The sequence below is a fragment of the Lithobates pipiens genome, unplaced genomic scaffold, assembly GCF_037356315.1.
Source record: "Lithobates pipiens isolate NorthernLeopardFrog02 unplaced genomic scaffold, aLitPip1_a1.2 Scaffold_16, whole genome shotgun sequence".
In the NCBI taxonomy this organism is placed as follows: domain Eukaryota; kingdom Metazoa; phylum Chordata; class Amphibia; order Anura; family Ranidae; genus Lithobates; species Lithobates pipiens.
In genome coordinates, this window is record NW_027507748.1 from 216,006,790 (window position 1) to 216,034,314 (window position 27,525).

The 27,525-nt window shown below is 49.3% G+C and overlaps 1 protein-coding gene across 4 annotated transcripts in view; it reads left to right on the forward strand.

Annotated features, from left to right (window-relative positions):
• SYTL1 (synaptotagmin like 1) overlaps positions 1-27,525 on the forward strand; it is a 107,197-nt gene that overhangs the window by 25,946 nt on the left and 53,726 nt on the right. The window lies entirely within an intron of this gene.

The window sequence follows — 27,525 nt, forward strand, 5'->3', positions numbered from 1 at the left end:
GTTCATGATGATATGTAACTTGTGCAATGCAGTGATCGTTTTCATATGTAGGCCTACACACTGCATGCATTTGTGTTCCAATGTACAGTAACTAGGGTGGATTTGATTTAACTCAAGTCAACCAGATGGTCCCTGGAGTCTCTATGATCGTTCGGAGGCCGGGCGCGATGTTATGACGTCACGTCTCTGCATTCAAACAAATGGCGCAACCTCGGCTGGGAAGAGACCGTTTTATTTTTATTTTTCGGGCTTCCCAGCGTAGAGGTGAGCTGTGGGCAGGCCCGGAGTGGCCATAGGGCAGCCCGGGGCATTTGCCCATTGGGCTGGGGCCGCCCGCTTCGTGGCCTGTTGATGATCAGTCCGCACAGAGGGAGGTAAGCGGCGACCGTGGCCTGAACATGGGCAACACAGGCCATGGCCGCCGCATGCCTGTGTTATCTCTGACAGCTGCATGGGCTGAGCTGTGTGTCTCTTTCACACACAGCTCAGCCACAGAGTCGCGCTGACAGTTCCGCTCTCCTCCTCCAGCCATGGACGTCTGCACGGTGGGGAGAGCTGCAGGCTCCGCTCGCCCCCCTCCCCTTCTTATGTCGGCAACACGGGGAAGAGAAGGCTTTCTTGTCAGTTCTTCTTCCCTCCCCACTGTCTACAGTGGAGGGCCAATCAAAAGCAACTAGAGGGGCATCATGGGAAATGTAGTCCCAGAGATAAGTGGCCCAATTGTTCTCAGCAGGGAGCAGACTACAGTCCCCAGCATGCACTCTGTTGGGGTGAAAGAGAAAACAAGGAGGAGTGCTTGTAGCAGCCACTACAGGAGACATGGAAAATGAAAGAGAGGACTGTGCTGGGGGAACTAATAGCCCCAGCACCACCAGAGAGAGTCGCGCTGTACCGCACCACCAGATAGAGAGCCACCCTGTACCCACACCACCAGATAGAGAGCCATGCTGTAACCACACCACCAGATAGAGAGCCACGCTGTATCGTACCACTAGAGAAAGAGCCACGCTGTACCCACACCACCAGAGAGAGAGCCACTCTGTACTTGCACCACCAGATAGAGAGCCACGCTGTACTGTACCACTAGAGAAAGAGCCACGTTGTACCCACACCACCAGATAGAGAGCCACGCTGTACCTGCACCACCAGATAGAGAGCCATGCTGTACCCGCACCACCAGATAGAGAGCCATGCTGTACGGTACCACTAGAGAAACAGCCACGCTGTACCCACACCACCAGAGAGAGAGCCACACTGTACCCACACCACCAGATAGAGAGCCATGCTTTATCCGCACCACCAGATAGAGAGCCACGCTGTACCGCACCACTAGAGAAAGAGCCACGCTGTACCCACACCACCAGATAGAACCACGCTGTACTGCACCACCAGAGAGAGAGTCACGCTGTACCGCATCACCAGAGAGAGAGCCACGCTGTACTGCACCACCAGAGAGAGAACCACGCTGTACCCACACCACCAGATAGAGAGCCATGCTATACCGCACCACCAGAGAGAGAGCCACACTGTACCCCACCACCAGAGAGAGAGCCACGCTGTACCCACACCACCAGATACAGAGCCACGCTGTACTATACCACTAGAGAAAGAGCCACGCTGTACCCACACCACCAGATAGAGAGCCACGCTGTACCTGCACCACCAGATAGAGAGCCATGCTGTACCCACACCACCAGATAGAGAGCCATGCTGTACCGTACCACTAGAGCAACAGCCACGCTGTACCCACACCACCAGAGAGAGAGCCACACTGTACCCACACCACCAGATAGAGAGCCACGCTGTACCCGCACCACCAGATAGAGAGCCACGCTGTACCGCACCACTAGAGAAAGAGCCACGCTGTACCCACACCACCAGATAGAACCACGCTGTATTGCACCACCAGAGAGAGAGTCACGCTGTACCGCATCACCAGAGAGAGAGCCACGTTGTACTGCACCACCAGAGAGAGAGCCACGCTGTACCCACACCACCAGATAGAGAGCCATGCTATACCGCACCACCAGAGAGAGAGCCACGCTGTACCGCACCACCAGAGAGAGAGCCACGCTGTACCGCACCACCAGAGAGAGAGCTACGCTGTACCACACCACCAAAGAGAGAGCCACGCTGTACCCACACCACCAGATACAGAGCCACGCTGTACTATACCACTAGAGAAAGAGCCACGCTGTACCCACACCACCAGATAGAGAGCCACGCTGTACCTGCACCACCAGATAGAGAGCCATGCTGTACCCACACCACCAGATAGAGAGCCATGCTGTACCGTACCACTAGAGCAACAGCCACGCTGTACCCACACCACCAGAGAGAGAGCCACACTGTACCCACACCACCAGATAGAGAGCCACGCTGTACCCGCACCACCAGATAGAGAGCCACGCTGTACCGCACCACTAGAGAAAGAGCCACGCTGTACCCACACCACCAGATAGAACCACGCTGTATTGCACCACCAGAGAGAGAGTCACGCTGTACCGCATCACCAGAGAGAGAGCCACGTTGTACTGCACCACCAGAGAGAGAGCCACGCTGTACCCACACCACCAGATAGAGAGCCATGCTATACCGCACCACCAGAGAGAGAGCCACGCTGTACCGCACCACCAGAGAGAGAGCCACGCTGTACCGCACCACCAGAGAGAGAGCTACGCTGTACCACACCACCAAAGAGAGAGCCACGCTGTACCCACACCACCAGATACAGAGCCACGCTGTACTGTACCACTAGAGAAAGAGCCACGCTGTACCCACACCACCAGAGAGAGAGCCACACTGTACCCGCACCACCAGATAGAGAGCCACGCTGTACCCGCACCACCAGATAGAGAGCCACGCTGTAACGCACCACTAGAGAAAGAGCCACGCTGTACCCACACCACCAGATAGAACCACGCTGTACTGCACCACCAGAGAGAGAGTCACGCTGTACCACATCACCAGAGAGAGAGCCACGTTGTACTGCACCACCAGAGAGAAAGCCACACTGTACCCACACCACCAGATAGAGAGCCATGCTATACCGCACCACCAGAGAGAGAGCCACGCTGTACCGCACCACCAGAGAGAGAGCCACGCTGTACCACACCACCAGAGAGAGAGCCACACTGTACCCACCACCAGAAAGAGAGCAGGTCAGTGTCACTGAGCAATGTAGGCACAATAGTAGAGAGACAGTACTAGCACTGTGTGGCCACAATAGGACTGGAACACTCTAATATAAAGGGGACTGCACTGTAAAGGGGCACTGTAATCATTGTCCATTTACAGTGCAGTTCCCCGCAAATGTCTACCAACCCCCCCCCCCCCCCCGGTTGGCTGTTCAATCTACAATCTATTTTTTGTCCCGGTCCGGGCCTGGATGTGGGGTCTTATTGACCTCATATCTCAATGTAAAGAGGACCCATCATGCCATATTCCTATTACAGGGGATGTTTACATTCCTTTTAATAGGAATAAAAGTGATCAAATTGTTTTTATTTTTTTTAAAGTGTCAAACTAAAAAAAGAAAGTAAAATTAACAATAAAAAAAGAAAAAAAAAATGAAAGCGCCCCTGTCCCGCCCACATATGAAAACGCCATTCAAACCACACATGTGAGGTTTCACCGCGAACGCTAGAGCGAGAGCAATGCGTTTAGCCATTTAACCAGTAAAAATAAAAAAGCGCCGCGTATGGGTATTTTTAAGTACCGAAGTTTGGCACCATTCCACGAGCATGTGCAATTTTGAAGCGTGACATGTTAGGTATCTATTTACTTATAACTTCATCTTTCACATTATGCAAAAAAAAAAATGGGCTAACTTTCATTTTTTTTAAACAGTTTTTTTTCCCAAAAAAAATTGTGTTCGAAAAATTGCTGCGCAAATACCCATGACATAAATAGTTGCAGCGACTGCCATTGCCCTCTCTAGGGTCTTTGCTAACAAAAAATATAATGTTTGGGGGTTCTATGTAATTTTCTAGAAAAAAAATTATGAATTTTCCATGTAGGAGAGAAATGTCAGAATTGGCCTAGATGGGAAATGATTAATCACTACTAAAAAGGCTTGATTTAAAGTATAATTTTTAAAAAGCAACTGTCATCTCTGTCCCGCAGCGGCTCCTCCTCACTTTAATGTTTTACTAACCTGACAGCTTATTATTCTAAATAGGAAACCTTAATTTTGTTTGCAAATATTAAAGATTTCTAACTACCAGCAAGAATAAGTCCTTACATTTAAAGAGCACCTGTCAATTCAGATCCCTCATGGCAGCACCTGTTAGCGAGCATCCACTCACCTGCTGGCGCCACGTCCCTCACCTTGTTGTGTCACTGCCACTTCACCAGCCGTCCTATTAAAGTGAATGGGACTGTTAGTCAATCAACAGCGGGTCAGAGGAGGAGCCGCTGCGGGACAGAGATGACAGTTGCTTTTTAAAATCATCATTTTTATTTTTTGGTGTACATGTAATGCTGGTGGAGAAATCAGGATGACAGATAAATCGTGTGTCTAGTGGATCGTGCTCCATGGAGAGATTTTAGGCCATTTATAACCTGATGGTCCACACCATCTGGTAAGAGGCTTTTTCATGTGGCGTCAACACATCTTTTGGACCAGAAAGTGTTAAAGTGGGGTTACCTCTAGCAATATATTGGTGGTCACATCTATCATCAGTTGTCACGGATTATAATTTGGACATTATATTTTCACTCTATTTTTCATATTCATGTAGTGTACGATCCTCTATTATTTGCCACAGACTATTTTTTTATTTATCGATTATTACACATTGATTATGAATTGTGTTGTTTGCACTCAATTGTCATTTTTGTATAATTATGTATTATTTGCTATTAATCAGATTTAGCGCTGCTTTATCACAATCCCTATATTAGCCATTGGTATCACAATTGCTTAGTAGCTGCTTTATTCTGTCAGGTATATAAATTCTAGCACAGATTTTTATCTTATTATAATCGATATAGCCAAAATTTTAAAAAAGCACTAACTCGTTAAATTTGCTTTGTTTCTCTCAGTGCCGTTTAGAGAATAAAGCTAGAGTACAAAACCAGAATGGTAGCTGTGGTCTTATGCCCAAAGTTTTTTTTTTTTTATAATTCCACCACAGTGCATGTATGAGGCCCCTCATGTTTACTATCCAAAAATGTTTCATTTTTATATGTACTAGCTGGATTTGTTTGCATGTTCTTGTGTTAGTGATTCCAGCAACAAAACAAAAAGTGTGTTTACCAGGAAGCCCTGGCTTTGTGGGAATGCCACACTAGGGTAACCACATTTCCAATCTGCCCTACAAGGACAACCCCCCCCCCTCACAAAAAAAGGGGATGATTTTTGATACCTTTTTTGCCACATCACTAGTTGGGGGGGGGGTCTCATCGTCCTCAGCATGAGAGGTTCATGCTGGGACTTGCAGTCTTTCACTTTTGGGAGGGTCACATTCCATAAGTCCCAGCATGAACCCCTGAGATCTAAGGATGTGATTCCCCCTTAAGATTGAAGGACTACAAGTCCCAGCACAAACCTCTGATATTTAAGGCTGTGACTCCCCCAAAAGCTATGAACTAAAAGTCCCAGCATGAACCCCTGATATCTAAGATTGTGAGTCCCCCCAAAAATTTAAGGACTACAAGTACCAGAATGAACCCCTGAGATCTAAGGATGTGACTCTCCCCCCAAAAGTGATGGAATACAAATCCCAGAATGAACCCCTGAGATCTAAGGATGTGACTCCCACCCAAAATTGAAGGACTACAATTGTGACCCCCATGGATTTCACAGGTTCATGCTGGGACCTGTAGTTCTTCACTAGTTGGGGGGCAGGGGGTGTCACATCTTCAGCTCTGAGGAGTACATGCTGGGACCTGTAGTTCTTCACTTCTAGAAGATTGAGGAGGAAGTGGGTGGAGCTAAAGCACTAGGCGCAGAGAAGAAAGTTAAATCCTCCTCAGCTCTGAATGCTCTGTGGTGACGTTATGTCACCGGTTGCTGGATACCAGGTGACAGGTGGACCTAGCAGCCAGTTCAGGCAGTGTAGAGCCAGCAGTGGAACAAGGTAAAACAGGTCTCGGCTGGCCTTTTTTGGGGGCATCAGATCGGCCCGGGCAGGTGGCTGTGACTGTATTGTCCCAAAATGAAGATGCCCGGGACAGACCTGCAAAATGCTTTATCACGTCATAGCCTTCAGCAGGACTGGGCTGAGAGTGGTCCCCATCAGCACCTCCTTACCTTGAAGTGGTCCCCATCAGCACCACCCTTCACATCAGAGTGGTCCCCATCAGCACCCCTCGTCACATCAGAGTTGTCCCCATCAGCACCCCCTTACATTAGAGTGGTTCCCAACAGCATCCCCCTTACATCAGAGTGGTCCCCATCAGCACCCTCTTACATCAGAGTGGTCCCCATCAGTACCCTCTTACCTTAGAGTGGTCCCCATCAGCACCCCCTTACATTAGAGTGGTTCCCATCAGCACCCCTTACATCAGAGTGGTTCCCATCAGCATCCTCTTACATCAGGTGTCACCCCTCTCCTCCCCCTCCCACGTGCACTCACAGCTCTCCAGAAAGAAGTCAGCTTCTCTTCCTCTCTCCAGTCATGTGATAAGTGACAAGTGATAAGGGAAGAGAGGAAGGGAAGTCTGCTGGCTGTCTAATCCTCACTCCAGCAAGTGTTGGCAGCTGCTGCTTGGTGACAGGAATGAAATTGCGATCATTCCTATCAGTAAGGAGCAGCTCCAGGACTGCCCCTGACTGGCCCACTGAGCCATCGGCCCACCAGGAAACTCCCGGTAGTCCTGATTGCCAGTACATGCCTGGCCTCCAGCTAGGAGAACAATGAGCATAACAGTAGTGATATCACCAAATTTCAATCCAGTTTTCCTGAGACTAGCAGTCAGGGGCAGTAGTTCCTTAGATCTCCAACTACAGATTTACAGCTATGAGGCTGTGGGCAAAGGGTTGCCTAGGAATCCTCACATGCCAGGAGGTACACTACTATTTTCCAAGAGGACTTCCAGGCAGAAGGTAAATTCTTCAAGGTATATCCAGATTTTCCCAATAGCATAGTAAATCTTTACTTTTTGGGTTCAGGTCCACTTTAAGGAGAATAAAAATCAAATTGAAAAAAAATTGCATTTTTGGCACATTTAATATACTTAGTCCAGGCATGTCCAAAGTCCGGCCCATGGGCCAATTGTGGCCCGTGGTCCGGTTTTGAACGGCCCGCCTGGTCTTTCTTAATTTAGTGTGCCGCGGGATCAGGGCTGTCAGATGAGCCCGATCCCCTGGCACTGTGAGAAGCTCTGTGAGCTTCAAAAGTGAAAGTAAAGTGCAGAGGAGTGTGCTGTGCTCTCTGCTTCCCCCTACAGTGCAGTTCCTGGCTGAATGAGGAAGCTGCAAAGGTACTGTACTATGCTACAAGCTAAATTAGTGTTAAAAAGGGCTTTATTCGTATATGTGTGTATGCATGTATGTCTGAATGTATGTGTGTGTGTGTGCGCACATGTGTCTGTATGTGTGCGCACATGTGTGTGTGTGCACATGTGTCTGTATGTGTGTGCACATGTGTCTGTATGTGTGTGTGCACATGTGTCTGTGTCTGTATGTGTGTGTGCACATGTGTCTGTATGTCTCTGTGTGTGCACATGTGTCTGTATGTATGTCTGTATGTATGTGTATGCATGTGTCTGTATGTATGTGTGCACATGTGTCTGTACGTCTGTATGTGTGTGCATGTATGTCTGTATCTGTGTGTGCACATGTGTCTGTATGTATGTCTGTATGCCTGTGTCTGTATGTATGTGTGTGTGCGCGCATGTGTCTGTATGTATGTGTATGCATGTGTCTGTATGTCTGTATGTATGTGTGTGTGCACATGTGTCTGTATGTATGTCTGTATGTATGGCCCCCTTGAACTTTTCAACCTTTTGCCACATTTCAGGCTTCAAACATAAAGATATAAAATTTTAATTTTTTGTGAAGAATCACCAACAAGTGGGACACAATTGTGAAGTGGAACGAAATCTATTGGATATTTTAAACTTTTTTTAGCAAATAAAAAACTGAAAAGTGGTGCGTGCAAAATTATTCGGCCCCTTTACTTTCAGTGCAGCAAACTCACTCCAGAAGTTCAGCGAGGGTCTCTGAATCATCCAATGTTGTCCTAAATGACTGATGGTGATAAATAGAATCCACCTGTGTGTAATCAAGTCTCTGTATAAATGCACCTGCTCTGTGATAGTCTCAGGGTTCTGTTGAAAGCGCAGAGAGCATCATGAAGACCAAGGAACACACCAGGCAGGTCCGTAATACTGTTGTGGAGAAGTTTAAAGCCGGATTTGGATACAAAAAGATTTCCCAAGCTTTAAACATCCCAAGGAGCACTGTGCAAGCGATCATTTTGAAATGGAAGGAGTATCAGACCCCTGCAAATCTACCAAGACCTGGCCGTCCCTCTAAACTTTCAGCTCAGACAAGGAGAAGACTGATCAGAGATGCAGCCAAGAGGCCCATGATCACTCTGGATGAACTGCAGAGAACTACAGCTGAGGTGGGAGAGTCTGTCCATAGGACAACAATCAGTCGTACACTGCACAAATCTGGCCTTTATGGAAGAGTGACAAGAAGAAAGCCATTTCTCAAAGATATCCATAAAAAGTCTCGTCTAAAGTTTGCCACAAGCCACCTGGGAGACCCACCAAACATGTGGAAGAAGGTGCTCTGGTCAGATGAAACCAAAATCCAACTTTTTGCCCACAATGCAAAACGATATGTTTGGCGTAAAAGCAACACAGATCACCCTCAACACACCATCCCCACTGTCAAACATGGTGGTGGCAGCATCATGGTTTGGGCCTGCTTTTCTTCAGCAGGGACAGGGAAGATGGTTAAAATTGAGGGGAAGATGGATGCAGCCAAATACAGGACCATTCTGGATGAAAACCTGTTGGAGTCTGCAAAAGACCTGAAACTGGGACGGAGATTTATCTTCCAACAAGCCAATGATCCTGTTAAGGTCTTCAGATAGTGAGTCTGACTGAGTGGAAGGGGACCTCTCTTACGGCTCTGGTTCTAGTCTCTCTGGAATGGGAACAGGGAGACCGGAGCGCAGCGGGGTAGGAGAGTCCAGCCAGGTGCAGCAGCAGATGCTAGGTAGATGAGGATCCTCTGGAGCAGGAGCTCTCTGTAGCAGGAAGACAGCTGGGAGAAGGCCACGGACCGTGGAATCAGGATGGATGGATCTCTGGATGAGGAGGTAGCAGACACAGGAGCAAGCAGGAGCCAGCAGAGGAATCAGGTACAAGCAGAGGTTCGGCAACGAGAAACAGTCCAAGAAGGGTCAAACAAGCCGGGGTCGGAGCAGGAGAGATCAGCAAGGTCAGACGGAGCCGGGTCAGGTATCAGATAGGGTTCAGGCAGAATAGCAGGTAACTTCGGGTACAAGCTGCAGACGAGACAGCACAGAGCCCCTGCAGCTGTGCCTTTAAATAGGGCCACTGGCGCCAATCGTGCTAACGCTCGCCCGTGCGTGCGCGTACCGCGCGCACATACGAACGACGTGCACCCGCGTGCGTCAGAAGACGCTCGTGCCCACGACGACCCGTGGCACGAACGCGCGTGCGCGTACGGAGAGCCGATCAAACGGAACGGGCGGATTCCTGACATTGCCCCCCCACAAGGGGCAACCTCCGGGTGCCCCTAGTGGCTCTTTTCTTCGGGTGTGCAGCAAAGAAGGCCTGGATTAGTCTATTAGCATGTACGTTAGTAGCAGGTTCCCAAGAATTATTCTCCGGGCCATAGCCCTTCCATTTAATCAGAAACTGACCTTGTCCCCGTCGTCTTCTGAAATCTAGGATGGCCTCCACTTCAAATTCCTCACTGCCATCAATCAGCACAGGGTCAGGTGGCCTTGTTCCTCTACCAGAGAAGGGATCAGGTACAGCAGGCTTAAGTAGAGCTACATGAAAGACTGGGTGTATTCTCATGGAATCAGGTAAGGACAATTCATATGACACCTCGTTAATCCTCCTCTTAACAGGAAACGGGCCCAGAAACTTGGGTGCCAACTTCCTGGAGGGGCATGCTAATTTTAAATTAGAAGAAGACAGCCATACCTGGTCCCTGACTTGAAGGATCAATTCTCCCCTTCTCCCTCGATCGAAGCTCCTCTTGCTGTCAGCCTGAGCCTTGGTTATGGCCTCCTGCAGGGTCCGGTTGTTCTGCTGAAGAAAGGATACTGTGTCCTGTACTGCTGGAACATGAGATTCTGTAAGGATATCGGGAAGAAAAGACAGGTTAAAACCGTAATTGGCAAAGAACGGGGACTGCCCAGTGGTAGCATGGCTGGCATTGTTGTAGGCGAATTCCGCCAGAGGTAACAGGGAAACCCAATCGTCTTGGACAAAGGAAGAGAAACGTCTGATATATTGCTCGAGGGTTTGGTTGGTGCGTTCTGTTTGCCCATTGGTCTGTGGGTGGTAGGCGGAGGACAGGGCCAATTCTATTTTCAAGGCTTCACATAGAGCTCTCCAGAAACGGGAGGTGAACTGAACCCCTCTATCAGATACAATGTTGGTGGGTACCCCGTGAAGCCTGATTATTTCCTTGATGAAAATGTGGGCAGTCTCGGTCGCAGAAGGGGTTCCCTTTAAGGGTAGGAAGTGGGCCATCTTAGACAAACGGTCACAAACTACAAAGATGGCAGTACAGTTCTCAGAAGGGGGAAGTTCCACGATGAAATCCATAGTAATCATCCGCCAGGGGCGGTCGGGTGCGGGAAGAGGTTTAAGCAGCCCCCAGGCCCGATTTCTGGGGACCTTATTCCGGCTACATACGGGGCAAGAATTCACGTACTGCTTGCAGAACTCCCTCATGCCTGGCCACCAGAAGGAGCGTTGTACCAGCTCCAAAGTCTTGCGGACACCAAAGTGCCCAGCGAGCGGATGGTCATGGAGGAGACCCAAGACCTTTACTCTCACATCTTCAGGGACGAAGATCAGGTTGTCCTTCCAAAGCAGGCCCTCCCTGGATGCTAATGAGATTCCTGGGGGACAGGAAGATGTGGAGGAAGCGCTCTTTAGCAGAGATACTAGGTCTGGTTGGATGAGTAGAAAGGTGTTAGCAGGGAGGATGGTATCCGGGGGTGCGGTGTCCTTGGGACTGTCAAACATGCGGGAGAGTGCATCTGGCTTTACGTTTCTTGATCCAGGGCGATAGGTTATGTGGAAACAGAACCGAGAGAAAAAGAGGGCCCAGCGGGCCTGCCGAGGTTTTAGGCGTTTAGCGGTACGGAGGTACTCGAGATTTTTGTGATCCGTGTAGATGAGCACGGGGTGTACCGCCCCCTCAAGTAAGTATCTCCACTCCTCCAAAGCAGACTTAATGGCAAGTAGTTCCCGGTCACCCACATCATAATTCCTCTCCGCCGGAGAGAGTTTTCGGGAAAAGAACCCCACGGGGTGCATCAGGTCGTCTTTACCTAAGCGCTGGGAGACCACCGCCCCTACTGCTATCTCAGAGGCATCTACCTCCAGAATATAGTGTCTAGAAGGATCCGGGTGACTGAGGATGGGAGCAGAGGTAAACAAGTCCTTGAGTTTTTTGAAGGCGGCCTGGGCTTCAGGACCCCAAAGAAAACGCGTGTTTTGCTTAGTGAGCTGGGTGATGGGAGAGATAATGGCTGAGAACCCTTTAATAAACTTTCTATAAAAGTTGGCGAAGCCCACGAAGCGTTGGATGCCTTTCTTGTCGGTGGGGGCTGGCCATTCGAGGACAGCAGCGACTTTTTGCGGGTCCATCCTGATGCCTGCTGGGGAGATTTCAAGGCCGAGGAATTGGATCTCCTGTTGCTCGAATTTACATTTCTCGGCTTTAGCGTAGAGTCCATGTTGCCGGAGCCGAAGCAGTACTCTGCCGACGTGTCCCCGGTGCTGTTCCAGGGACCTGGAGAAGATCAGGATGTCATCAAGATATACAATAACGAAAATATCCAATAAGTCCCGGAAGACATCGTTAATCAAGTGCTGGAAGGTGGCTGGGGCGTTACACAACCCGAAAGGCATCACCAGGTACTCGTAGTGCCCAAAGCGAGTTCGGAACGCAGTTTTCCACTCGTCACCTGCTCGTATACGGACCAAGTTGTAGGCTCCTCTCAAATCTAGCTTGGTGAAGATAGTAGCCGACCTCAGTTTTTGAAAGAGTTCTGGAATCAGGGGTAAGGGATAGCGGTTTTTAATCGTGACTCTGTTCAGCTCTCGATAGTCCACACAGGGTCGGAGGGTCTGGTCTTTTTTAGTAACGAAAAATATCCCAGCCCCGGCAGGAGACGTGGAGTGACGGATGAACCCCTTCTTGATATTCTCGGAGATGTACACCTTCAGAGCCTCTTGTTCCTTCTCGGATAAAGGGTAGACACGTCCAAACGGGATCTCCGCCCCAGGAAGGAGCTCAATGGGACAGTCGTAGGGGCGATGCGGGGGTAAGGAATCAGCCCCCCGTTTACTGAAGACATCCAGAAACTCGTGGTAAGGCTCGGGGACTGATTGACATAAGTCCAGGTCTGGGTCTAGGCAGAGAAGCGTTCCGGATTGTACAGAAGCCCCAGGAAGACAGTGGTCCTGGCAGTAGGGGGAGAGGAACCTCACCTCCCCAGAAGACCAGTCAATGGAGGGATTGTGGGCCTGCAGCCATGGTATGCCCAGAATCACAGGGAAGAGTGGGGATGAAATGACGTCAAGAGTTAACAGTTCCGTATGTTGGCAGGAGGTGGAGGTGGGTAGTGGAAGGGTCTCCTGGGTGACCCGGCCAGACTTAATCTGGGAACCATCGGCCAAGAAGATAGAAAGTCCATGAGGTTTTTTCTGGAGTGGAATGGAATGTAGGTTGGTGAAGGCAGCGTCAATGAAGCAACCGCAGGCTCCAGAGTCAAGGATGGCGTTGACGTGGATCGTTCTTCCCGGAAGCTGAAACGAGAGCAGAAGGGCAACATGGAGAGAGTTGGAAGGCAGGTTAAAGGAACTGCGAGACACTGAAGAGAGGCACTTACGTGACTTAACAGGACAGTTGGCCACATAATGTCCGGAGCCGCCACAGTATAGGCACAAGTTCATCTGTCGGCGGCGGGCTCGCTCTTCAGGAGACAGGGTAGGTCGGAGTAGTCCAAGCTGCATAGGTTCCTCAGGAGCAGGAGAAACACTGGCAGGCCCCCTTTGAGGGGGAGGAGAGAAGAAAGGTGTGGAAGACGGGGTTCTGGCGGTCATCCAGGCAGGTCTCAGAGGTTGGGAAGAGCGTTCGGCCCTACTTTTGCGAAGTCTTCGATCTATCTGAATGGCCAGAGCAATTAAGTCCTCTAAGGCGTCAGGGGTACCAACACGGGCTAATTCGTCCTTGAGGCCTTCAGACAGGCCCATGCGAAATTGGTGTCTTAGGGCCGACTCGTTCCACTGGGTATCTGCGCTCCAGCGTCGAAAGTCCGAGACGTAGTCCTCAGCCGTCCTACGGCCCTGCTGGAGCGCAGTTAATGTGGATTCTGCGGTGGCAGCCCACTGGGGATCGTCGTAAAGTTGCGCCATCCCTTCGAAGAAGGTGGAGAGAGTCTGAGTAAGGGGACTGTCATTCTCCAGAAGGTGGTGGGCCCAGGACTGAGGTTCTTCTTGTAGGAGAGAGATAACAAACCCCACCTTAGTTGCCTCCAGGGAGAAGGTCCTGGGCTGGAGGGCAAAGTATAGCTGGCAGGCATTGCGAAAAGCCCGCAACTTGGAGCGGTCCCCCGAAAACCTCTCCGAAATGGGAACCCTAGGCTCAGGTGGAAGCATCATGATTGCCGAATGGGCAGCTGGCTGAACAGGAGGAGGCTGAGGTGTGGTGTCTGGTGACCCCGGGGTAGAGAGATGCTGAACACGTTCCTCCAACCTGGTGTAGCCATCCTGAAGAGACTTCACGGCCTGGGTGAGAGCCGCAAGGTGGGAGCAGATCTCCTTCATGGCGGAGGCCCCTTCCGCAGACTCAGACATGGCTGTCTCGTACTGTTAAGGTCTTCAGATAGTGAGTCTGACTGAGTGGAAGGGGACCTCTCTTACGGCTCTGGTTCTAGTCTCTCTGGAATGGGAACAGGGAGACCGGAGCGCAGCGGGGTAGGAGAGTCCAGCCAGGTGCAGCAGCAGATGCTAGGTAGATGAGGATCCTCTGGAGCAGGAGCTCTCTGTAGCAGGAAGACAGCTGGGAGAAGGCCACGGACCGTGGAATCAGGATGGATGGATCTCTGGATGAGGAGGTAGCAGACACAGGAGCAAGCAGGAGCCAGCAGAGGAATCAGGTACAAGCAGAGGTTCGGCAACGAGAAACAGTCCAAGAAGGGTCAAACAAGCCGGGGTCGGAGCAGGAGAGATCAGCAAGGTCAGACGGAGCCGGGTCAGGTATCAGATAGGGTTCAGGCAGAATAGCAGGTAACTTCGGGTACAGGCTGCAGACGAGACAGCACAGAGCCCCTGCAGCTGTGCCTTTAAATAGGGCCACTGGCGCCAATCGTGCTAACGCTCGCCCGTGCGCGCGTGTACCGCACGCACATACGAACGACGTGCACCCGCGCGCGTCAGAAGACGCTCGTGCCCACGACGACCCGCGGCACGAACGCGCGTGCGCGTACGGAGAGCCGATCGCACGGAACGGGCGGATTCCTGACAGATCCCAAACATACAGCAAAATCTACAAAGGAATGGTTCACAAATAAACGTATCCAGGTGTTAGAATGGCCAAGTCAAAGTCCAGACCTGAATCCAATCGAGAATCTGTGGAAAGAGCTGAAAACTGCTGTTCACAAACGCTCTCCATCCAACCTCACTGAGCTCGAGCTGTTTTGCAAGGAAGAATGGGCAAGAATTTCAGTCTCTCGATGTGCAAAACTGATAGAGACATACCCCAAGCGACTTGCAGCTGTAATCGCAGCAAAAGGTGGCTCTACAAAGTATTAACGCAAGGGGGCCGAATAATTTTGCACACCCCACTTTTCATTTTTTTATTAGTTAAAAAAGTTTCAAAGATCCAATAGATTTCGTTCCACTTCACAATTGTGTCCCACTTGTTGGTGATTCTTCACAAAAAATAAAAATTTTATATCTTTATGTTTGAAGCCTGAAATGTGGCAAAAGGTTGAAAAGTTCAAGGGGGCCGTATACTTTTGCAAGGCACTGTATGTCTGTATGTATGTCTATGCATGTGTCTGTATGTGTGTGCGGCGTGCATTTGTCTGTATGTATGTCTGCATGTGTGTACATGTGTATGTTACTTTTAATCCGGACCCCCCCCCATTCTTGTACCATCAAAACTGCTTTTGTAGGACTTGTCAGTGATATTAGCCAGTACTGCTGTTCCTCTGAAAAGCAATCCATGCACAGATCTATTTTTGGAGGCATTTGAATGGCGGTAAAGAGGCATTATGTTGCCTCCTCGCCACCTGTTTTAAGCCCTTAAATGCAGCATCACTATTCCGCAACTGTGTGTACTTGAAGTGCAGGCCCATTCACCCTGGGTATACCTCCAGCTGCATCCACAGCATGTGTACTGTGTACACACCCAGCTGCTCCCTCTGCAGCTAAAGGGGGAGATGTTGGGGGTGGTAAAAACAGCTTAACCATGTGGTTTTACTGCCCCTCCAACCTGACATGTGAACAAGCCCTTGGTTCACATCTGTGTGGCTGCGTGCTGTGTGTAGGCCAGCCCATTCATTTCAATGGACTTCCCTACTCACAAAAATGCAGGGAAAGAAGCCCCCAAGCTTTTTTTTTTTTTTTAAATTGCACTGCACCGAAAGCACCCTACATTTTATAATGTGTGGGGTACCATTAAGAATTAACGGTACCCCCTAAAGTGCAGAGCATTTGTCTGTGTGTTGGGAATGAGAGCGACAAAGGCAAGAGAATTCTTGTTCAGCCGTGTATTAGTGCTCGGATGGACACACTTAGACCGAATTTTCAATGGTTCAAAGAATGTCAGGCAAAATGGTCGGCCCTCGTGCATGTTCACTTCATCAAATCTGGCCCTCTTTGAAAAAAGTTTGAACACCCCTGACTTAGTCCTCAGTCAAACAGAATTTATATGCTAGTTGTGGCAAGAACCCGGCATATGCGGATAGTTTCGAACACTTAGCCTGCACAATGGCTCACACCGACCAAACAGCTTGCATCCAGGGGCAATCATCTGCCCCTAACTGCAAGTAATTCCTTCATGTGCCATTATATCCAAATATCCGAAATTCAAGCCGCAAAGATACACTGTATTCTTGTTGCAACTTGCACTTAAATTCCAAGTGAATGAGGCCTTACCGTATTTTGCAGCCACCAAGACGTCACTATAGAGGCCTGTGGAAGAAAAGTGATTTAGAGGTACTGCCTTATAGACAGCACAAACTAGATTTAGAGTGAAATGTTATGGAATGTTAGCCAAACAGGATTTATTGCATTGCACAATGCTACTGATCTATAATGTTTTCAGACAATGGTACCTCTATCTATCTATCTTTTTCCATGTATGTACTTCGACCATGTACTTAGCTTATTGGCTGGGGTTTCACTTGAACAATTTTACATTTTCACATAATATTCAGATAACTAAGGAACATGGAGAAACTACCCCACAATTAATTTTATGGCTAAGCTAATGGTTTCTACTCTTAAAAGATTACTTTGTGGGCAGACTAAGGCCGCGTACACACGGGCGGACTGTTCGCCCAACCTTGTTCGGCAAACAGTTTCATCAAACAGTCCGCTCAAAATTTGCATGAGCGGACTTGCCCACACACGAGCGGACTGTTTGACGAACAAGGTTGGGCAAACAGTTCGCTCAACTTTTGAAATGAACGGACTCGCCCACGTAAGGCGGAGGCAAATCCGCCCATTTCGAGCGCGTGTACAGGTAGGCGGGGCCCGCGAAGGAGACGTCGCGGGCTCCGCCGCCTGGAATGGGCTTAAAGGGGAACCCCAATGCCGAAAAAAATCGGCGTGGGGGTTCCCCCCAAGTCCACACCAGACCCTTGTCCGAGCACGCTACCCGGCCGGCCAGGAAAGGGGGGCGAGCGAGCGCGCCCCCCCTCCTGAGCCGTACCAGGCCGCGTGCCCTCAACATGGGGGGTGCCTTGGGGAAGGGGGGGCCGCGCGGCCCCCCCACCCCAAAGCACCTTGTCCCCATGTTGATGAGGACAAGGGCCTCTTCCCGACAACCCTGGCCGTTGGTTGTCGGGGTCTGCGGGCGGGGGGCTTATCGGAATCCGGGAGCCCCCTTTAAGAAGGGGGCCCCCGGATACCGGCCCCCCACCCTATGTGAATGAGTATGGGGTACAACGTACCCCTACCCATTCACCTGTGAACTAAAGTACAATAAAAAACACAACACAGAGAAAAAATATTTTATTGCACAGCTCCGGGGGTCTTCCGTCTTCGGGGGTCTTCTCGCCGGACTCCTCCGCTATGTGTGTGTAGCTCTTTTGCTAGCGGAGGAGTCCGGCTTTCTTCCTCCCCGCCGCCGGCCTCTTCTCCCGACTTCGGGGGTCTTGTCCCCCTCTTCGGTTCTTCTGCCGGGCCACCGCGCCTGGTCCGGTGGCCCGGTCTTCTGTCGCCGTCTTCCGTTCTTCTGTCGCCGCCTTCGGTTCTTCTGCCGGGCCACCGCGCCTTCTTGTAGCTCTTTTACAGGCGGTGGCCCGGTCTTCTGTCGCCGCCGCCGCCTTCCGTTCTTGTTCTTCTTCTTGTTCTTCTTCTTCTCCTGGAGATGTTGACTCGACGAGCTCTCCGGCCGGAATGCCAGGGACACGCTCCGCTGCCACTTATATAGTGACAATGGGGCGGTGTCACATGGTATATGTCACATGGGTTGGTCACATGGGTTGATGTCACATGGGGACTATGACATCGTAAGGGGGCGGGGTCACCATGTGACCAACCCATGTGACATATACCATGTGACACCGCCCCATTGTCACTATATAAGTGACCGCACAGCGCGGCTCTGGCATTCCGGCCGGAGAGATCGTCGAGTCAACATCTCCAGGAGAAGAAGAAGAACAAGAAGAAGAACAAGAACGGAAGGCGGCGGCGGCGACAGAAGACCGGGCCACCGCCTGTAAAAGAGCTACAAGAAGGCGCGGTGGCCCGGCAGAAGAACCGAAGGCGGCGACAGAAGAACGGAAGACGGCGACAGAAGACCGGGCCACCGGACCAGGCGCGGTGGCCCGGCAGAAGAACCGAAGAGGGGGACAAGACCCCCGAAGTCGGGAGAAGAGGCCGGCGGCGGGGAGGAAGAAAGCCGGGCTCCTCCGCTAGCAAAAGAGCTACACACATAGCGGAGGAGTCCGGCGAGAAGACCCCCGAAGACGGAAGACCCCCGGAGCTGTGCAATAAAATATTTTTTCTCTGTGTTGTGTTTTTTATTGTACTTTAGTTCACAGGTGAATGGGTAGGGGTACATTGTACCCCATACTCATTCACATAGGGTGGGGGGCCGGTATCCGGGGGCCCCCTTCTTAAAGGGGGCTCCCGGATTCCGATAAGCCCCCCGCCCGCAGACCCCGACAACCAACGGCCAGGGTTGTCGGGAAGAGGCCCTTGTCCTCATCAACATGGGGACAAGGTGCTTTGGGGTGGGGGGGCCGCGCGGCCCCCCTTCCCCAAGGCACCCCCCATGTTGAGGGCACGCGGCCTGGTACGGCTCAGGAGGGGGGGCGCGCTCGCTCGCCCCCCTTTCCTGGCCGGCCGGGTAGCGTGCTCGGACAAGGGTCTGGTGTGGACTTGGGGGGAACCCCCACGCCGATTTTTTTCGGCGTTGGGGTTCCCCTTTAAGCCCATTCCAGGCGGCGGAGCCCGCGACGTCTCCTTCGCGGGCCCCGCCTACCTGTACACGCGCTCGAAATGGGCGGACTTTCCGAGCGGGAACAGTCCGCTCATTTCGAAAGTACAGCGGACAAGCCCACACACGGGCGGACTGTTCGCTCAAACACAGTTTCAGCGGACAGTTTTTCGGAATTTCCGAAAGACTTTGTCCGTCCAACTGTCCGCTGAAACTGTCCGCTGAAAGCCCACACACGAGCGGACTGTCCGCCCAAACACTGTTCAGCGGACAAGGTTGGGCGAACAGTCCGCCCGTGTGTACGCGGCCTTAGGAACACTGCCAATGTTACTAGGAAAAACATCACCAGAGATGTATATTTAGACCATTTTTTTTCCTAATTTGGATAAAAGAGTAAAAGCGCAAACATCCAACTAGCTATTATATGAAAAGATATCAGTATGAATATTCTAAAGTAGTGCTGATGACACTATGTCCAGACAGAATGCACAATGTCCTACTGATAGCCTGCACATATGTTTAGTAAGAGTGTAAGACTGATACAGTATCTATGAACTCTCACAGAGATCATAATAATACAGGGGTAGGCAACCCCTGGCACTGGTGACGCAAGCGGCATCCAAAGCCTCTTTTGCCGGTGTTCTGGCAGATAGTGTCCTGCCATCATATAGTGTCCGCCCCGTACTGCACATGTGCAGTACGGGGCAGAAGAAGCTTCAGAAAATCTCAGAAGATGAACGGCGCCGTGAGTGGAGGTGGTAGCCCCCCATCCAAGTGGACACAGGGTTGTGAAAATTAGAGGGCCCCTCGCGGGCAAGCTTCGCTCGCCACACTTCAGGCTCGGCTTTGCTGCGCTCAGCTCTTTTTATTCTAAGTCTATGTCCACTTGGATGGTGGAGATCACAGTCCTGCTATCCCCGTCCACCATCTGGAGGAAGATGACTCACTTGGTTGCCAATACCAATCTCAGAAAGAAGGCATTTTGCTGTGATTTAGAAAACCCCAATCAGGTGACAGTTTGTGGAATTACTGTTGAGCTTCTGGGAACTTTGTTGAAATTATTCCTGAACTTTACTGCTTACTACTGAACCCCTGCACTTTGTGTCCCTTTAAGCCACAGCCAGTATTCAGTGCAATAAAATTCACACCCAACTTTTGCTCAGCTGCCGGGGCCCAACTTATGATCCTGCACACAGGCCCACTGCTTTCAGAAAATACCCCTGACCTCAGCTCATCATTGCGCATCCATTTAAGATGCTTGTATGTGACATCACATAAATCACATACAAGCACGTGGTCTGGATGGGAGAGAGGTGAATCAGCAGGATGAGTGTGCCAGGACAGGTAGATGTGTCATATCTCTGCTTCCTTTCACCACTCTGCATATCACGCATATCATAGATGAGATGAGGGTACAGTGGTGGAGCAGAGGAGCAGGAGGATACACAGCGGTAGGGAAAATGAGAAGAAGGGGTTCAGAGGTACAGCGGTGGGGCAGATGTGCAGGGAGGTACAATGGTGGAAGAGATGAGAAGGGGCTTCAGCAGTGGGACAGAAGAGCAGGGGGTACAGTGATGGGGCAGATGAGCAGGGGGGATCAGGGTTGGGCCAAATGAGAAGGAGGTTACAGTGGTGGGACAGATGACCAGGTGGGTTCAATGTTGGGACAGAGGAGAAGGGAGTTCAGTGGTGGGACAGAAAAGCAAGGGGGTAGAGTAGTGGGGCAGATGTGAAAGGAGGTGAATTGGTGGGAAAGGTGAACAGAGGGAATAGAGGTTGGGCAGAAGAGCAGGGATACAGAGGTGAGACAGATGTTCAGGAGGAAGAATTGGTGGGGCAGATGAAAAAGTGGGTTACAGTGGTGGGGCAGATGAGCAGATGGGTTCAGTGTTAGGACAGATGAGAAGGTGATTCAGTAGTGAGACAGAAGAGCATGGGGATACGTTGGTGGAACAGATGAGCAGGGAGGTATGGTGGTGGGGCAGATGAGAAAAGGGGTACATTGATGGGGCAGATGAGCAGCAGGGTTACAGTGGTGGGACAGAAGAGCAAGGGGTTACAGTGGTGGGGCAGATATGCAGGAGGTACAGTAGTGGGAGGGATCAGAAGGGGGTTCGGTGGTGGGACAGAAAAGCAGGGGGTTCAGTGATGGGGCAGATGAGCAGGGGGTTACATTGGTGGGACAGGAGAGCCCAGAGTGGGGGGGGTTCAGTGTTGGGTCAGATGAAAAGGGGGTTCAGTGTTGGGTCAGATGAGAAGGAGGTTACAGGGGTGGGAAAGATGAGCAGGGTGGGGGGATTCTGTGTTGGGGCAGATGATAAGGGGGTTCTGCAGTGCGACAGAAGAGCAGTGGTAGGGTAGATGTGAAAGGAGGTGCATTGGTGGGACAGATGAGCAGGTGGTTACAGTGGTTGGGCAGAAGAGAAGGGGGTACAGAGGTGGGGCAGATGTACAAGGGGTACAGTTGCGGGGCAGAGGAGAAAGGAGGTACATTGGTGGGACAGAGGAGCAGGGGGAACAGAGGTGGGGCAGATGAGCAGATAAGTTCAGTGTTAGGACAGATGAGAAGATGGTTCAGTGGCGAGACAGAAGAGCATGGGGGTACAGCGGTGGGACAGATGTGCAGGGAGGTACAGTGGTGGGGCAGATGAGAAAGGGGATACATTGGTGGGACAGAAGAGCAGGGTGATACAGTGGTGGGACAGATGAGCAGGGGATTACAGTGGTGGGACAGATGAGCAGGGGGTTACAGTGGTGGGACAGATGAGCAGGGGGGTACAGTGGTGATTTGCATGGATGACAGTGATCTGGGGTGTGAAGGTGCATGAATTGGGGTTGATCTGAAGTGTGGAATTGCAGGAATTGGAGCTGATCTGAGGCGTGAGAGTGCAGGATGTTAATTTCTCACTACTAAAGTAGTTTACAGCATTTACTTTATAAAAAATCCTTTTCGCGATTGAGAGTGTGAAGTTGACATTTCTTTCTTTAAAAATATTTTTCGGCACGCTGTGCTCAAAAGGTTGCCTACCCCTGTAATAATATATCTCACCAGAAGGTCAGCACAATATTTTCAGGCATCATTATCTACTTCCTGGACTGAGATGCTGAAGATCAAGTTACCTCATGTAGCCTTTCACCTGGTGATTTGCTATAAAGTTACAATGCTTCTTCCTGTCTGAAGTAGACTGATGACATTTTTCTCCCTTTTCCTCTTCTCAGCCTAGGCCCAATCACTTTTCTGGATCTTAGCGACTACTTTTTAATTATAAAATGGGCAACTTTTTAAATAATTATACTGTTTTGTGTTGTGACATGTCAGAAATGTTTTCATACGGACTTGTAAAGTTACTGAGAGGTCCACTTTGAAGTACAATATCTTACAAAAGCAAGTATCTCACAAAACCCCTCACATTTTTGTAAATATTTTATTATATCTTTTCATGTGACAACACTGAAGAAATTACCCTTTGCTACAATGTAAAGTAGTGAGTGTACAGCTTGTATAACCGTGTAAATTTGCTGTTCCCTCAAAATAACTCAACACACAGCCATTCTTGTCTAAACTGCTGGCAACAAAAGTGAGTAGACCCCTAAGTGAAAATGTCCAAATTGGGCCCAATTAGCCCTTTTTCCTCCCCGGTGTGATGTGATTCGTTAGTGTTACAAGGTCTCAGGTGTGAATGGGGAGCAGGAGTGTTAAATTTGGCGTTATCGCTCTCATTCTCCTATACTGGTCACTGGAAGTTCAACATGGCACCTCATGTCAAAGAATTCTCTGAGTATCTGAAAAAGCGAATTGTTGTTCTACTTAAAGATGGCCTAGGCCAGTGATAGCAAACCTTGGCACCCCAGGTGTTTTGGAACTACATTTCCCATGATTCTCAACTACACTGCAGAGCGCATGAGCATTGTGGGAAATGTAGTTCGAAAAGATCTGGGGTGCCAAGGTTCACCATCACTGGCCTAGGCTATAAGAAAAGAAAACAAAGACCCTGAAACTGAAATACAACATGGTGGCCAAGACCATACAGCCGTTTAACTTGCGATTGGGAGCTTCCAGTCATGTGACCACTGTGACAGCCAATCACAGCAGTCCTATGATCGGAATGCCCGCTCCTGCCTCCTGGGACTTAGATTCTCTGAAAGAGTAAGTGAGTGGTGGCGGCAAGGGGTTAATAAGCACAGCACCACTCATCTCAAGTGTCCTCACATGCACTTGTATTGTAGAGTAAAGCTGGATACACACTATACAAGTTTTGTCTGTTCGATTTCCTTTAGATTTACCTTTAACTATGTAGTGCAAGGGCCTGCCTGATTGCATACAAATTGAAAGTGTTTAGGTTTGACCTCATATTATGTGGTTTTGGTAGATTTAAAGGAAACAAAATTGAAAGAACATTGTATGGCATGTACAGTGGTGTGAAAAAGTGTTTGCCCCCTTCCTCATTTCCTGTTCCTTTGCATGTTTGTCACACTTAAGTGTTTCGGAACATCAAACCAATTTAAACAATAGTCAAGGACAACACAAGTAAACACAAAATGCAATTTGTAAATGAAGGTGTTTATTATTAAAGGTGAAAAAAAAATCCAAACCATCATGGCCCTGTGTGAAAAAGTGATTGCCCCCTAAACCTAATAACTGGTTGGGCCACCCTTAGCAGCAACAACTGCAACCAAGCGTTTGCGATAACGTGCAATGAGGCTTTTACAGCGTCCTGGAGGAATTTTGGCCCACTCATCTTTGCAGAATTGTCCTAATTCAGTTACATTAGAGGGTTTTCGAGCATGAACGGCCTTTTTAAGGTCATACCACAACATCTCAATAGGATTCAGGTCAGGACTTTGGCTAGGCCACTCCAAAGTCTTCATTTTGTTTTTCTTCAGCCATTCGGTGGTGGACTTGCTGGTGTGTTTAGGATCATTGTCCTGCTGCAGAACCCAAGTTCGTTTCAGCTTGAGTACACGAACAGATGGTCGGACATTCTCCTTCAGGATCTCTTGGTAGACAGCAGAATTCATAGTTCCTTTTATCACGGCAAGTCTTCCAGGTCCTGAAGCAGCAAAACAGCCCCAGACCATCACACTACCACCACCATATTTTACTGTTGGTATAATGTTCTTTTTATGAAATGCAGTGTTCCTTCTATGCCAGATATACTTGGACACACACCTTCCAAAGAGTTCCACTTTTGTCTCATCGGTGCACAGAATGTTGTCCCAAAAGTCTTGGGGATCATCAAGATGTGTTGTGGAGAAATTGAGACGAGCTTTGATGTTCTTTTTGCTCAGCAGTGGTTTTCTCCTTGGAACTCTGCCATGCAGGCCATTTTTGCCCAGTCTTTTCCTGATGGTGGAGGCATGAACGCTGACCTTAACTGAGGCAAGTGAGGCCTGCAGTTCCTTGGACGTTGTTGTGGGGTCTTTTGTGACCTCTTGGATGAGTCGTCGCTGCGCTCTTGGGGTAATTTTGGGCGGCCGGCCACTCCTGGGAAGGTTCACCACTGTTCCATGTCTTCGCCATTTGTGGATAATGGCTCTCACTGTGGTTCGCTGGATTCCCAAAGCTTTGAAAATGGCTTTATAACCCTTTCCAGACTGATAGATCTCAATTACTTTCTTTCTCAATTGTTCCTGAATTTCTTTGGGTCTCGGCATGATGTGTAGCTTTTAAGGATCTTCTGGTGGACCTTACTGTGTCAAGCAGCTCCTATTTAAGTGATGCCTTGATTGTGAACAGGTGTGGCAATAATCAGGCCTGGGTGTGGCTAGAGAAATTGAACTCAGGTGTGGACAACCACAGTTATAGTATGTTTTAACAAGGGGGGCAATCACTTTTTCACACAGGGCCATGATGGTTTGGATTTTTTTTCACCTTTAATAATAAACACCTTCATTTACAAATTGCATTTTGTGTTTACTTGTGTTGTCCTTGACTATTGTTTAAATTGGTTTGATGTTCCGAAACACTTAAGTGTGACAAACATGCAAAGGAACAGGAAATGAGGAAGGGGGCAAACACTTTTTCACACCACTGTATCCATATTTAGGGATTTTATCTGACCAGGACTGTTAGGCCTCGTACACATGATATGAAAATCAGAAAGGAGAATTCATAAGACGAGCGGTCTGCGGATTTTGGGATCGTTAGTCGGTGCTTTTTCGACAAACAAAAGCTGGATGTGCAGGCTGTAAATTTTTTGTCAGATGTGAACTCAACATCTGATTTTTGGATGGTCAGTACAGAAATCATCACACAAAAGTTGAAAGTACAAACACGCATAATCAGAATCAAGGAATGACTGGGAAGAGTTCGGTTTTGCAAACCATTGTTTGTAAGCTAGAATTAACATTTGTGATGCGGCAATTGATGAAATGTCGAAATGCAGCGCACAGTCTCATCTTCTTCTTCTGCACTTGCATCAGCTCCGGGGGCGAGCAGCAGGCGTGTGCACGCCCCTAGTGGCCACAGGGCGAAACGGCGTAACATAACGTTGTTTCGCTCACCCGTGCCATTCTGCCACAGTACAAATGCAGAGGCTGGTCAGCAAGTGGTTAAAAGGCATTTGTTTTGTACGATCTGAAAATCGCGAATCAACACTCACCAAAATTCTACTAAGACAAAATCAGCAGAAGGGGCCCAAAGGGCGGTGCTTAAGAAATTAACTTCCTCTTTATACTCTCATAGTATGTCGCTACATTCCTGTTTGCCAAACAACCATTTACAGATAGTTAGTATGCTAGACAAGATCCTGCACATGAGCTTTTGACAAAAATCAGACGATCAATCGTACACAAAACGAACCGTGTGTACGAGGCCTTAGATTACAAAGTGCATTGGGTTGTATGCTGTAACTGGTGCCCTTTGGTAAAGCTCTGGTGCCTGTTGGACTGCAAGGTCATATTTGTTCAACTGCTATAACAAGAAAGAAAAGGTAAGAAAATGGTGGTTGTTAATGTAAAAGGGTTTATTTACTAAAGGTGTATAGTAAATAGTAAAGTAAATTTTCACTTAGCTTAGTAATTGGGGTGACGATGCTAACTTCTTGCATGGACAAACTCATGCATGTGTTTTTTTTTTTTTTTTAAAGTTTCCTTGAACATGAACTGTGATATTTAAAGTGAGCCCAGCTTTAGCTTATTTAATAAGCTACAGTAATTAGACATTAATTTTGCCACTTGGTCATGATGTACTGCCCTGGTACAAGCAGTACAGTATATAAAAATATTAATAATAAAAAAATAATATGACATTGTTAACAGTAAAGCAGATAATAATATTTATTAAAATGTATTAGCCTCTTCCCGCCCGCCCTATAGCCGAATGACAGCTATATAGCAGGCGCTTTCGTCCGGGAGGCCGTCCCTGGATGTCCTGTTGTTTACTTCCGCAATGCGCACCGCCGCGGGCGCGCATCGGGGAAGTTCTGTGTTTACCGTGTCCCCCGGAGACAGGCAAACACAGATCGCTGTAAACGGCCAGTCACAGCGGCCGTTTACAGCGTGATCGGCGTGTCCAATGTGAGATGATCTCATATGTAAAAATATGAGATCATCTCTCAGCGCCGCTCTCCCTCCTCACACAGACAGCGTGTGAGAGGGGAGAGATGAACGGCTGCAGCGGCCGTAAGTGTCAAAAAAAAAAAAGTTAAAAAAAGTGCCATCCGCCCCAGTGCCATCCTGCCCCAGTGCCATCCACCCCAGTGCTACCTGCCCCCAGTGCCACCTGTTAGTGCTATCTGTCCCCAGTGCCACCTGTTAGTGCTATCTGTCCCCAGTGCCACCTGTTGTCAGTGCCATTTGTCCCCAGTGCCATCTGTCATCAATGCCACGTATAAGTGCCATCTGTCATCAGTGCCACGTGTCATCAGTGCCACATAGTGCCATCTGTCATCAGTGCCACATATTAGTGCCATCTGTCATCAGTGCCACGTATCAGTGCCATTTGTCATCAGTGCCACCTGTCAGTGTCACGTGCCATCTGTTGTCAATGTCACGTGTCATCAATGCCACTTATCAGTGCCATCTGTCATCAGTGTCACGCGTCATCGGTGCCATGTATTAGTGCCATCTGTCATCGGTGGCACGTATTAGTGCCATGTATTAGTGCCATCTGTCATAAGTGCCACATATTAGTGCCATCTGTCATCAGTGCCACGTGTCATCAGTGCCACGTATAAGTGCCACGTGTCATCAGTGCCATGTATAAGTGCCATCTGTCATAAGTGCCACATATTCGTGCCATCTGTCATCAGTGCCACGTGTCATCACTGCCACGTATAAGTGTCATCATTGCCACGTATCAGTGCCATCTGTCATCAGTGCCACGTGTCATTGTCCTGGTGCTCCAGGGCCTTCAAAAGTGTAATAGGTAGTCAACAAGTTAGATGTGTAATGTATGCTCCTAGAACACCTGATGGCGCTCCCTGCATGTTGGGCCTCTCTATGTGGCCAGGCTGTGAAAAAGTCCCACACATGTGGTATTGTAATACTCAGGAGGAGTAGCAGAATTTTTTTGTGGGTGTCATTTGTGGTATACACATGCCATGTGAGAGAAATAACCTATTACAATGACAATTTTGTGGAAAAAAAATGAATAATCTTAATTTTGCAAAGAATTGTGGAAAAAAATTACAACTTTAAAAAGCTTGACATGCCTCTTACTAAATACC